This window comes from Octopus sinensis, linkage group LG10 (assembly GCF_006345805.1).
Source record: "Octopus sinensis linkage group LG10, ASM634580v1, whole genome shotgun sequence".
In the NCBI taxonomy this organism is placed as follows: Eukaryota; Metazoa; Mollusca; class Cephalopoda; order Octopoda; family Octopodidae; genus Octopus; species Octopus sinensis.
In genome coordinates this window covers 29,003,214-29,017,960 of record NC_043006.1, presented here as the reverse complement: position 1 = coordinate 29,017,960, position 14,747 = coordinate 29,003,214, and the positions used below count along the sequence as shown (strand labels likewise).

Sequence of the window (14,747 nt, the reverse complement as noted above, 5' to 3'; positions counted from 1 at the left end):
ATAAATATAAAAATAAGAGATAAAAGAAATTGACGTGAAAAACAACATTCGAGCATGGTTGTTGCCAGTGCCACCGGTCTGGCTCCCATGCAAAATATTTCCAAGCAAAAAAGCTAAAGCATAGATATTTAGGTAAGGCAGGAAATGTACACCAACAACACATACACACATACTTATTAGCATTAAGTTTCAAAACACAAAACTGTTTCAACATATTTATTGGTTTCTTGGAATAGAAAAATATGGAGTTTGGTTTTGTATTTGGGAAGAGTACTACAGATGCCATCTTCCTAGGGAGATGGCTGCAGGAGAAATACTTAGCCAAAAGTAAGCCGTTGTATTTAGCTTTCATTGACCTGGAGAAAGCTTTTGACAGACTTCCCCGCTCTGTTATATGGTTGTCTCTAAGAAAGTTAGGAGTAGAAGAGTGGCTTGTCAGAGTGAAAGGTAGACTCTATGATGCTTGTGTACAAATGGCTATACTCCATGGTAGTGAGACATGGGCTCTGAATGCAGAAGACATGCATAGACTGGAGAGAAATGAAGGTAGTATGCTCTGTTGGATGTGCAACATCAGTGAACATGTGTGACAAAGTGCAAATGTAGAGAGAAAAGTTGGACATAAGAGGAATCAAATATAGTATGCAAGAGAGAAGACTATGCTGGTTTGGACATGTGATGTGTATGAATGAGGACAGCTGCATAAAGAAGTGCCCATCACTGAAAGTGGACGGTACCTGTGGAAGAGGGAGGTCCAGGAAGACCTGGGATGAAGTGGTAAGGACCTGATGGAGGTAATGACAAGGGACAGAAATGTGTGGCGATATGAAGTTAAGACCTCTTATGTCCAACAGTGAAACAGTTCCAGAAGAACTATGTAGAAAACCTCTCACACACTCGACCACAACAAACCAAACTACATCTTTATATCCCTTCTCTTCCTCACATTTCCACTTCATGTACTATGATTACCTCTCACTCCCCAATCTTGTCTTCTTGGCCTGGTGCCACTGTATCATTGCTCTCTGCTTGCCCCCCGACCTGTGCATTCTACCCACATACCTTGTCTCGCTCTATTATTGCCATCTGCTAGCCCCCAACCTGGCTGTTCCACACACACACACACACACACACGTAACAAAAATTTTTCCCTCACCCTACCTCAACAAACCAATTTACATCTCTTTCTCGCATTTCCTCCTTCATACACTATCCCTAGCTCTCGCTCTCCAATCCTGTCCTCATACTCATGTTCCGCTGTATCATTCCTATCCCTCCAGCTCTATAAATACCCAGGTCTTTATCCTCTTACTTGCACTCTTTAATCACACTCCCTTCACAATATCCTTTCACTTATGGCATTTGAACCTGAAGACTATGCCCTGGCACTTGCCACAATCTATATATCTCTCTTCCTTTACTCAATGATCTCATTTATATTCCGATCCCTGTTCCTTATGAGCATGCCCAGCATTTTGCCACCATCTCCATCCTGCGGTCTCCCACTCTCTCTCTCACTCTCCTCCTGTACTTCCCTCAGGTTGGGCAAATGTGTATTTTCTTGACAGTAGCACACCCGTTTCTGTCTTCATTCCTGATCTTTCTCTCTCTGGCTGGGTAACCTTGTACTTCCACTTCAGCAAAACACCTATATCTGTCTCACTATAACCTTTTCATCAATACCTCCTCTCCTCTTAAAAGTTTTTGTCTTGTATGTACTTGGTGACCTTGTCAATGCAGGTGCCACTTAAAAGCATCCAGTCCACACTGTAAAGTGGTTGGTTCCAGAAGGGCATCCAGCTGTAAAAGCCTTGCCAAAACTGAGCTTGCCTGTGCTTGTGCCACATAAAAAGCACTATTCACATTCTGCTGAGGAATGGCATCCAGCTGTAAAAATCCTGCCATAACAATCACAGAAGTCTGGTGCAGGCTTTGGCCGACTGGCTCTTGTACCGTCCCACCCATGCTAGCATGGAACAGAGATGTTAAATGATGATGAAGACTGAGACATTGGTTCTCTCAAGAAAGTCTTCTCAGTAACATTCTGCATGTTAGTAGAACATCATTGAATCAAGTGGAGAAGTTTAAGGATTTTAGGGCTGTATTCACAAATGATGGGAAGGAGGAGGCTAAATTAGATAGAATTGCAAGGGCTGGCACAGCAATGTGCCATCTCCAGCATTTGGTAGTCAGATAAGAAGTTAGAAAACAGCAAAACTCATTATCTACAATTTGGCTTATTTTAACCTATGATAATGAATGTTGTGTTTCGGATTACACTCTTTTGGTCATTACCCAAGTGGCTGATATGGGGTCCTTCAGAAGGATCTCTGAAGTATCTTTATCTTGGAGATTTGGGAATCTCTCCAGGTTGAGCTGCTACTTCTTCACTTTGAAAAGTCACAGTTCCAGTACTATTGGTATGTGATTAAAATGTCATAGGAAAAAATCACAAGATGGATTCTTCAAACCAAACCAACCAGGAGACCTTGGGGTAGACTGAAAACAAGGTGGTTGGCTAATATCCATGGTCTCAGTTGGTTACACTTGGAAATCCAGCCAGAAAGTGTCATGGTGGTTGTTTCTGATAGGACTATATGGAGGAAGTGCCCAAGGACTTTAACCTTTGACTTTCTCAGAAATATTGAGCAGAGAAGATGGATGGATAAAAAATGATAAAAACTTTTCCAGTGATAGTTATTGTACACATGAAAGATTATCTTATTTATTTGAATAAACTAAATCAGAAGTTTGTAAAATATGATAGTAATTTTTTTATAAAGAAAATCTAACACTGAGATTGTTTAGGAATTTACTACAAAAATCTCAAAAGATTAAGACAGCTACTCTATCCTTGAGAAATGTCACTCTAAAATCAGGTAACCACCTCAAAGTATTTATGGCATGTAAGCTACCCCACCTTATGTTTCAGAGACTAAAAAGCCATTCATGTGTGGTGGGTGATATATGCATTGAGTTGAGTATACAGATCTATCCAAGCAACATTCTTTATAACCTAGCACTCTGGAATGTCAGCACTTGAATAACTAAATCTAGGTTAACAATTACATTGTCACCTTTCCTGAAGTTTGTCTTTTGCTACACTAGTATTGTTCACACACCCATTCAATTATTCTTTTTATTATTGACTGGTTTCCATATTTATATTTACAACTATTTTTTTTTACACACTTCATTTTTTTCTTTGCTAAATGACATTTTTTTTTCTTTAAAAGAATCTTTTTTTAATACATAGTTTGAACAGATTGAAAATTTAAGTGCCATAATTTTTTTGCTTATAGATTTACTGCATTTATTTTCTGATTTATGGTTAAACTCATATCAAATTAATGACAATATAGTTACCCAAACATATTTAGATTAAATAAGTTTAGTTTAGAAAGTATTTGTAAATGAAAACTAGACATATCTATTCATACTGGTTACATTTTTATCATTGAATTAAAATTTAGTGCATGTCTACAAACTCAGAATGTATGGTTGATGTTTTAAAAGTGGTTATCACATCATTTTATTCCTTTATATCTTGTTCAAGTACTGCTCAAATCAGAATGTATGTTACATTGTTTATTGTGATTGATTGGTTAGTAATAAGTTAAGGCTTATATTTATGAAATAATGTCTTTTTTAAAGCAAAATTTAAAATAATGCTATATGTTACTCCATGTTTACTTAATTTCACCGTTCAAAAAAGCCCATTTTGATATATTGGCTTATACATACAAGAAAGATAACCACCTCAACTAACGTGTAATCCAGATGGTTTGGATGAAATGTCATGTATTAAAATTTGAACATCACAAAAATACATCAAAGTAGAGTTCATATGGTGAAATTAGATTGGACTTTAGAATAGTAAGCCTTTTAAATGAAATGACAAAGCATTGAGTCATGTGCAAAAGGTGTACTGCTGGACCGATCAGCTCCTGTTAGTATCAATAACTGGGCATAGACATCCTGATATGGTTGTAATGCTTTTAGTGATTAAAATTGTAACACAAGACAGTATATAATCGTGTCACCTTCAGCAACATGAGGATGCAATCACTACGTGTCAAGAAAATAATTTTGTATCCTTGAACAAAATTATGAACAATACAAGAAACCCTCAAAATTGCTACAAATTTTTGGCTATCATCAATAATGATAATATCTGATTATTTCTCATCACAAATATTGGCCACCTTAGCTCTCTACAGTTACTAAGTATAAATGGAGTATTTATTGCTCCTATCTTATACAGTACCTCCATAACATATACAGACATCCTAGATCATCTCCCAAAAAAAGGCCACTCGAATGGCATGGAATTACTTTTCAATGCAAACTAACCTAGGATTCGCATATGTGATGTGTCTCTTCACTCTACCTTTTCAACTTCTGCTACAGTGGCCTCGATTCCTTTTGAATTAGTTGATTTCAAGCAATCACCACACTGGCCCACCTCAATCATTCATTTCTCACTTTTTCTTGTCATCCACAGTGTAACTCTGCCTCCCGCTCATTTTCATGCACCCTTAAAACACTTGAAGTGAAGCATTTGAAATGAAATATATGTAAACAAGAACAAAACTGAATTTTTTAGATTTTGTTTTTTTTTTTGTTTCATAGGCGCAGGAGTGGCTGTGTGGTAAGTAGCTTGCTTACCAACCACATGGTTCCGGGTTCAGTCCCACTGCGTGGCATCTTGGGCAAGTGTCTTCTGCTATAGCCTCGGGCCGACCAATGCCTTGTGAGTGGATTTGGAAGACGGAAACTGAAAGAAGCCTGTTGTATATATATATATATATATATATATATATATACATATATATGTATGTGTATGTGTGTGTGTGCATGTTTGTATGTCTGTGTTTGTCCCCCTAGCATTGCTTGACAACCGATGCTGGTGTGTTTATGTCCCCGTCACTTAGCAGTTCGGCAAAAAGAGACCATAGAATAAGTACTGGGCTTACAAAGAGTAAGTCCCAGGGTCGAGTTGCTCGATTAAAGGCAGTGCTCCAGCTTGGCCGCAGTCAAATGACTGAAACAAGTAAAGAGTAAATACTTATTGCAAATGTGTTAAATAAAGTTACTTCTCTCTTCATTCTTCTTTGTTTATATTTGAAATACTTGAGGTTAAACCATGAAGTTTTGCATAGTATATAATAACAGCTTCCTGGCACAGATCATCAATACTTTTTAGTGATAAATTGGTCTATTGGCAGCAATGATAATATCCACTCTGTGGATTGTACTGAATGTTATTCAGCCAAGTTGCTTAGAAGTAGGTAATAACAATAAAAAAAAAATAGTTGTTCATTGTAATTTTTGTTCTTGTTTATTCAAAGTATTCTGATTAGAATAATTAACACCGACCAAATAAAGTTGTCTGAATTTTTTTCCACTTTGAAAATTAGTGACTCCAAAGAAATTGGTACTAACTGAAGTATGTGATGTTTTAACTACTATTCAATTCTGATGATTCAACTAAGTTTGATTTTTACATTTAGTAGACTAATCGACTTTCTTTAGGTCTCACAGAATATTGCTGCCCTTTTCCTTGATCTTTTTTCTTATATTTTCTTTTCTTTTTTTCCTGCTTTTGATTTTCTATTTTTTTATACTCCTTTGCTACATCCTCTTTATGAATGCAGTCTTTCTGCTCTAACTTTTAAGTTAAGGATATAGTAACTCAAAAGTTTGGCTTATAATGAAATTTACTGAGACAATCTTGTGTTGGTGCTCTGTAAAAAGCACCCAGTCCACTCTGTAAAGCTGGCATTTTTATGGCATCCAGCCATAAAAACCATGCCAAAACAGTGGGGTTTGGTGCAGTCCTCTGGCTTATCAGTTCCTGTCACACCATCCAACCTATGCCAGCATGGAAGACAGATATTAAATGATGATGTTAATTGTAAGATTTTCAACACAACTTCTGTGAGAAGTGGCTGGGACTATTATCTTAGTCTTCATCACCAAATTTTATGATGATCTTTATGCACAGTCTTCACTCAGTCACACACTGTCCCTCTCTTACCCTTATCCTCATAATCTCTCACTCACTCATGCTCTCCCTCAATATTTCTGTCTTGCCCTTGCTAATGATAGACTTACTGTGCTGAGGTTCAGTATGTATATTTTTCTCTGTTTATTAAACAATTGACTTAAGGTTGAATTCTTAGGTGCAATAAAAATCTTACATGTTTAGTAATCAGTTATATCTATCACTGAATGGTTGGTTATGTTACACTAAGGCAGTATGAAAAAGGGAGCTCTGATATTCATCCCGCTTTTCAAGAGTACCAGGGTTATAGGTGAAAGAAATTATTTGTTGCCTATTCTTCCTACTAAGCCATCCCTGATTTTGTAGACTGATCCCTTATCTGGTGGGCAATGTGGAAACTGGAGATAGACGAATGGTTAATAAGGGCTATACAGGCCCTATATAGAGAGGCCATTAGTAAGGTTAGGATTGGCAACGAGTATAGTGAAGAATTCTGGGTAGAAGTAGGGGTCCACTAAGGTTCAGCCCTCAGTTCCCTTTTATTCATCATAGTCCTCCAAGCAATAACAGAGGAATTCAAGACAGGTTGCCCCTGAGAACTCTTCTATGCTGATGACCTGGCCCTCATAGCAGAATCACTACAAGAACTAGAAAAGAAATTTTGTGTGTGGAAGCTAAGTTTAGAATCAAAAGGCCTTAGAGTCAATGTAGCAAAGACCAAAGTTCTAGTAAGTAGGAAGGCGAACTCATCACACACCCCCTCAAGTAGGTGGCCCTGCTCGATCTGTAGAAAAGATGTAGGTAGAAACTCCATAAGATGTACCCAGTGTAAGCTATGAACACAGAAGAGGTGCAGCAACATCAAAGGAAAATTAACCGAGAAGATAGCTTTCGTGTGCAGCAGATGCACAGGGGTAATAGACACCACAGATACTCAGCAAACAGATTCCATCACACTCCAGGGGGAGAAACTAGAAATAGTTGATAGTTTCCGCTACCTAAGTGACCAAGTTAGTAGCGGGGGTGGATGCTCAGAGAGTGTTACCACTAGAATACAAATAGCCTGGACAAAGTTTAGAAAGCTTCTACCCCTATTGGTGACAAAAGGGTCTCTCACTCAGAGTGAAAGGTAGATTGTACAATGCATGTGTGTGAACTGCCATGCTTCACGGTAGTGAAACATGGGCTGTAACTGGAGAGGACATGCATAGGCTTGAAAGAAATGAAGCTAGCATGATCAGCTGGATGTGTAATGTCAGTGTGCACATACGACAGAGAATAAGTGCCCTGAGAGAAATGCTGGACAGAAGAAGCATCGGATGCAGCGTGCAAGAGAGACGTTTGCGCTGGTATGGTCATGTACTACAGATGGATGAGGAGTGATGGGTGAAGAAGTGCCACTCCCAAACAGTTGAAGGAATCCAGGGTAGAGGTAGACCCAGGAAGACATGGAATGAGGTGGTCAAGCATGACCTTCGAATGTTGGGCCTCACAGAGGCAATGACGAAAGACCAAGATCTCTGGAGATATGCTGTGACTGCGAAGACCCGATAAATAACATGAGTTCATGGCTGTTTCCTGCACCAGTTTCACATAGCAGCCCCAGCCCATCCAAAGTACCTTGGATTGCAGAACGACCTGCTGTGCTTACCTTGGATTGTAGGGTGACCTGTTGTGCTTGAGGAGACCTATTGAGTCAAGTACATCAACATCAAAATAAAAAATCAGATGGAAATTGTAGTTGTGATACCTGTGCTGGTGGCACATAAAAAGCACCATCTGAACATGGCCGATGCCAGCGCCGTCTTGACTGGCTTCCATGCCGGTGGCACATAAAAAGTGCCAAACAATCGTGTCTGCTGCCAGCCTCTCTTGGCACCTGTGCCGGTGGCACTTAAAAGCAACCACTACTCTCACGGAGTGGTTGGCGTTTGGAAGGGCATCCAGCTGTAGAAACACTGCCAGATCAGACTGGAGCCTGGTGCAGCCTCCTGGCTTCCCAGACCCCGGTTGAACTATCCAACCCATGTTAGCATGGAAAACGGACGTTAAATGATGATGATGATGATAATCAAAACTATTGAAATCATAATTATCCCATCATGGGTTAAGATAACTGTTCTTGGCCCCCTTTTATTTGTTGCATATGTTAATGACATAGATGCCAACTTAAAGAATGCCACGGTGCTGAAATATGCAGAGGACATCAAGCTGTACCTTGAAATAAAGAGGACAGATTCTGTACACTATAGATCTTTATTGCAATCAGACCTGGACACAATGCAGCAGTGGATCATGGACTGGCAACTCAAGCTGGCTGTGGACAAATGTACCGCCATGCATTTTGGGAGGAAAAACCCAGCGTCTACTTACTCCCTCCACAACACTAATCTCAAAAAGTCTTCTTGTGAACATGACCTGGGCATTATTGTCGACAGTGATTTGCGTTGGACAAAACACATTGCTAAAATTGCGAAGAAGGCTGAGGGTGTCTTGGCATCACTTACCAAGTCCTCTATGAGCCACTCTCCGGCTATCTATCTGAGGAGGCTTTATATAGCTATGGTGTGGCCTCACCTGGAATTTGCATCACCGGTCTGAAACCCCTATCTTGCCCAGGATATTAATCATCTGGAAACCGTTCAGTGATGAGCAACCAAGAGAATACTCTCCATCAAACATTTACCATATTCTGAACACCTTACTTTCCTGGGCATGGATACATTGAAACTCCATCTGGCAGCTGACTTGGCAGACACCCATAAAATTATTAACCATCTTACTAACAATAACTGAGCACCTTTTTCAAACTCCACCTGTCTAACACCTGTGGACATGTTTACAAAGTCAGAAAACAGCACAGCTCACATGACTTTCAGAAACATTTTTTCACACTAAGAGTTGTTGAAGTATGGAACAAACTGCCGGCATCAGTTGTTAGTTGTCAGAGCACTGTATCCTGCAAAACTTCCATGCTTCCTGAGATTTGCCAACACTATACCTGATTTTTCCCCTCCATACACACGCAAGCATGTATCTGACTCATACATGGTTCACTTCACAGACATTTGTACATTACTGCATATGCTTTATACGCACTTTTTACAAGTTGTGGTGCACCTGAGCACTGTATACAATAATTTCATTATATTATATATATTTTGGACCCTTCATTTTTATGTCAATAATGATATTTCTGCTATTTCTAGCAGGTTGAGCAACCACATAGAGGATACAATTTCAATCTATTGGGTAATACTTCTAATTTTCAACTAATTATTTCATTGTTATATTTTCTCTTTCAATTTTTACTTTTTTTATATTGACTGATAAATTGTTTATTTTGTTTGAAAATATTGGAATATTTAATTAGACACTGTAAGTTAGTAGAACATCTGATAGCATTGTTATTGAAATATAGGTCAGTTTTGTATTTAATCACATTTTACAATTTTTGCTTACTTTTATCTCCTGTCTATGCATGTCTTCTGCATTCAGAGCCCATGTCTCACTACCATGGAGTATAGCCATTTATAGATGAAGTGGAAATATGAAGAAGAGAAGAGCTGTAGCAGTGTAGTTTGCACTTCTAGAACTTAGTTTTGCTGATATGGGTAGGTTTTCTCAAGAACTTTGTATCATTAGACATCTCGGTCAATTGTCATTTCCTCCATCATAGAGTCTACCTTTCACTCAGAGAGAGAGAAAGTCCTTTTGATGCCAACATAGTTAATAGCTCACTGAACTTCTTCCACCCAATTCCTATTCTGGAAACAATACTTTCAGAGCATCCTCCACCACTGCTAATTTGGTTACCTAGGTAACAGAAACTGTCTACAACCTCAAAGAAACCTCCTGGGTATTTGAGAGAATCTCATTCCTGTGTGCTCTTAGTGTTTATTGTTCCTGCACATCTGCCACATACAAAGACTACTTTATCTTTTAATCTACCTGTGATACCACTGCATCTCTTATGAGTCCATAGTTTACACTGGGTGCAGCAAATGAAATTTCTTCCAACTCCTTTCCTACATATGGAGCAGGGCCATTTACCTGACGGAAAGAAAGTTTTATTTTCTTTCCTATTAACAACCACTTTTGTCTTAGCTAGGTTAACTTTAAGGCCCTTTCATTCCAGGTTTTGTTTCCATACCTGGAATTTCTTCTCCAATTCTGCTGATGATTCTGCAATAAGAGCAAGGTCATCAGCAAATAGTAGTTCCCACAGGCACCCAGTTTTGAATTCCTCTGTTATGGCCTGGAGAACTATAATGAATAAGAGTCGGATGAGAACTGAGCACTGGTGGACCCCTACCTGAACGCTGAATTCATCACTGTATTCATGGCCAACTCTCACCTTACTGACAGCACCACTGTACATGGCTTGGACAGCTCTAACAAGCCACTCCTCTACTCCTTAACTTTCTTAGAGACAACCATATAACAGAGTGGGGAACTCTGTCGAAAGCTTTCTCCAGGTCAATGAAAGCTATGTACAATGGCTTACTTTTGGCCAAGTACTTTTCCTCCAGCTATCTCCCTAGGAAGATGGCATCTGTAGTACTCTTCCCAGATACAAAACCAAACTGCATCTCATCTAGTTTAATTCTATTTCTAATCAATTGAGCTATAAACCTCTCGGTAATTTTCATAACACGGCCTAACAGTTTAATACCTCTGTAGTTGTTTCTATCTAAGGCGTCACCTTTACCCTCATAGCAGCTAACTATAATGCTACTACACCCTTGAGATTCAAATGCTATAATATAACTGGCAGGATATTGTGAAGAGTGTGATTAAAGAGTGGCGTCTCCAAGTCTCTCTCTTGGCCACATCATTTAATGCAAGTGATTCATAATCCATGCAGACACATTTCTCTCCTATGACATCATGATTCTCTCTAGACACACTGTCTTGCAATATGAGACACTTCAAGTCTCTCGTCTTCATGATGCAGAACATTGACAAATTTTTTTCTTACCTGCTTCCTCTCTGGCTAAGTGAACCTGTCTCCTAGTTTCCCTTCTGGTGATCTGATACTGTTCCCTACTACCACCACACTTCCTGTCCTTCCAAGCCTGTTTCTTTTCCCTAATGGCCCTGTCAACTACATTATTCCACCACCACATTACCTTAGGTTGAGAAGGGATTTTGCACCAGCCACAGATCTGGTCAGTAGCCCTCAACTGGTTGTCCCATAGGAACCTCCAGTTGTCCTCCACATTATGTGATACTATATCCTCTTTTTCGCCAAAAGCTTCAACAGCCACAATGGTCCTTCCTTTAGCCAAATATTTAGGAAGCAAATCCTCCCACCTAGTAGGATCCACTCCATAACACAATCTGGCAGCCATGGTGTTGTGAGTACCTACACTCCTGCTTGTATAGACATAGTTGGCACCACACCTGAGCAGAAGAAATTTCCACCCTCCATCCAAATATACAGTCCCAGAAGCACTGTTTTGTACTTTCAGATGATATGGAATTCCATCACCACCATTTGTCTTCTTTCCAGCAACATTCACCCACCCTTATACAATGCAGCATAGCCTTGAATTTCCTCTACAACACAACACCTGGACTTGTCCCTCTATCACACTTTAGCCTCTCAACATCTGGCATACCGGCATTGCCCCCCTCCTTTCAAATTGTCTTGCAAGCTCACTAGTGATGAGGGTATGAAAAAAAACACACTCAGACACTCTGTAAAGTTGCAGGCACTAGAGGAGCATCCAGCCATAGAAATTATGCTAAAGGTGACATTGGAGCTTGACGTGGCCCTGTGGCTCATCAGATCCTATGAAACTGTCCAACCTATGACAGCATAGAAAACAGATATTAAATGATAAATGATTATATAATATATATATACACATGCATGCACACACGCACACAATGTATACAGATTCTGAGAACTTTCAGAACAAAGGTCTTGGAATTTATGTTGGTCCTATAGAGAATGTTTTTCCTCAGCTGTCTGGACTACTGCTTTCAGCTATGTTCACCCAACAATGTCAAATTATTTGTGGAAGTTGAAGCAATTCAATGGTGCTACATTAGGAAGATTACTTCAATGAGACAGTTGAACTACTGAGAGAGACTGCAAGAAATACAGCACTACTTCTTGGAGCAAAGGCATGGAAAGATATGTAGCAATATACATATGGAAGATTTTAGAGGGCTTGGTACCAAACTTTGGCATTGAGAGTTATACTAACCTCCAAACAGTATGCCATTGCACAGTGCAATAAGTCCCAACCATCTCATAAAAAGTAAGGACTATGTACTACAATAGCTTGAGTTTTAAGGACCCACATTTGTTTAATGCCTACTGAAAATCCTTGGGGATCTAAATGGAATTGGGGTAGATGCTTTCAAGAAGGACTTTGATCTTCTGCTCTCCAAAATTGCATATGAGCTGATATCGTGGCAAGAAACTCAAATGCAGACAGCAATATCAAACTCCCTCATTCACCAAAAGCCAACCACATGAGAATGGCCATTGAAAAGGTAATGAAAATGGTAGTGCCCCAGTATGGCTACAGCCTTTGGGCCATAACTCAAAGGAACATACATATGTATATATACACACAAACACATTGTATATATACATGCATGCATCTTAAATACATTCATGTATCATGTACACATTGAGTACACACACACACACACATACACAAAATATATAGCTATACTATGAACAATATAGCTAACAAACTTGAGATCAAAATGTCTACGTTTACACAGAGACAAAACCAGTGAGAATTTTCCCGGCTGCATTACAAGGTGAATAGTGTTCTCATATGACAAAAGGGCAGGAAAATGATTTATAATAGTAGCAAAATATAAATAAAATAATAAAAAATACTAGTCATCCAGATTAAAGCTAAAATTTCAACCTTATCAGACACACTGGTTGTCATGCAGTAGCCTTTTTTTTGACAGTCTTATGTAAACAGCAGAGATTGTTACAAAATATTTAACACAAATTGCATGTAACACAGTTGATAGGAATTGTTATAAATATCACACCCTCGTTACCACAATACTGTCATACTGGAAAGAAATGACTTAGTAATTTCTATGCAACAAACTAGATAAGAAGTGGTGGGAAGAATCACTATCTTACTTGAAGTGTGATAAGGATTTCTTGTATTAGTACAAAATACTTCATGAAAAATTAATAAATATACAAATTACTATGTTGTGTCTGGTGAGAGTCATTTTCTTTTTGTGCCTTATAATTTAACACACTCACTGCTAAAATTTCCACTTATTTCTTATTTTTATTTTCCTAAAATTTTCGTTGCGTTTTGCAACCTTTTCGATAGTCTTGACTCTGTATGTTATTTACACTGCGTTCCTTTTTGCTTGTTTGTGCGCATGTGTGTGTGTGCCTATGCATGTACGTACATATGTATGTACGTGTGTATGTATATATGTGTGTGTATGCATATGTATATATGTATGCATGTATGTGTGTGCATCTGTATGTATTCTGCATATTCATGTGCTTGCATGTCCATGTTTCTGTATTTTCTTTGTATGTGTGTGTTTGAGCATGTGTTTGTATACGTGCGCACCACTGTCTCCTTGTGTGTGCATGTGTGTGTGTGTGTGTGTGTGTGTGTGTGTGAGTGAGTGTTTTGCAACTATGTATCATGTTTGTATGTATGGATGTGCATCTCTATATGTGTAGACCTGTGTCTCCATATGTATCCTCGTGTGGAGTAAAGTGTGTGTGTGTGTATATATGGTTATGTGTTTCAGTCTCTATTTGCGTATGTGTGCTTGTCTGTTTTTATAGCCTATTTACCTATCCGTCTGTATGTTGATCTGTTTATTTTCATATCCATTTGCTTACATACAAACCAAAAACAAATACATGTGCATACACACACATACATACATCTATCTACATAGCAGTCCACTAACTATTCTACTCTACATGTGTACACTGTAGGTATGGTGGTATCATGTCTACTATGTATAATTCCTATTTAGTATTGGGGAAATTTCATTTATTAAGACATACTCCTGTATTTGTCTGAGTGTTGGGTCTTTTGGGTGCTTGGATAAGATGCAGATGTCAAGTTGACCCAAGTTGCCTCCATGGTGGTAGAGTATGGAGAATTGTTTTTTGCCGTCATATTGTCTCAGATGTTCATTTAATCATTCCGCAATGCTCCTAGATGTCTCCCCTATGTACGTCATGTTCATGTCCTTACAAGCACCTTCTATGCATCTTATGCTGTAAACTACATTTCGAGTTATACAGTTAATCCAACACAGAGTTATACAGTTAATCCAGGGCTAATCCAACATACCATGCAGTTGTCATCGGTGCATACGGTATTCCCAAAAGGGTACATCCTACATAGTTGTGATCTGAGAGTTCCCTGGCTTTTCAACAATTTTAATGTTGAGTTTGGTCTCCTTCAGAGCTTTTCTAAATCTATGGGCTAGTTCTCCATTGGCTGTGGCCTTTACAAACATCACTCCTTGATATTTGTCGGTTTTATACCACGTGTTCACCCTGTTTGCTTTGTCACAAGCTCTTTGTATTCTATTCCATTCTTTGTTTCTATATCTAGGGCAGGTACCACTGATATCATTACATATAATGTTGTCTAATTTCTTTCTAGCCCCCCTGTATACTCGAACTCTATCTTTCTGATCATATCCAGAGAACTGCATGCAGTGTATGAAGTTCTGTATATGTTTCTTCATTTCAAAGGAT

At 38.8% G+C, this 14,747-nt stretch overlaps 1 protein-coding gene across 6 annotated transcripts in view; it reads right to left on the bottom strand.

The window, feature by feature from the left end:
* The window catches only part of LOC115216340 (spectrin beta chain, non-erythrocytic 1), a 242,972-nt gene that overhangs the window by 184,223 nt on the left and 44,002 nt on the right, over window positions 1-14,747 (bottom strand). The window lies entirely within an intron of this gene.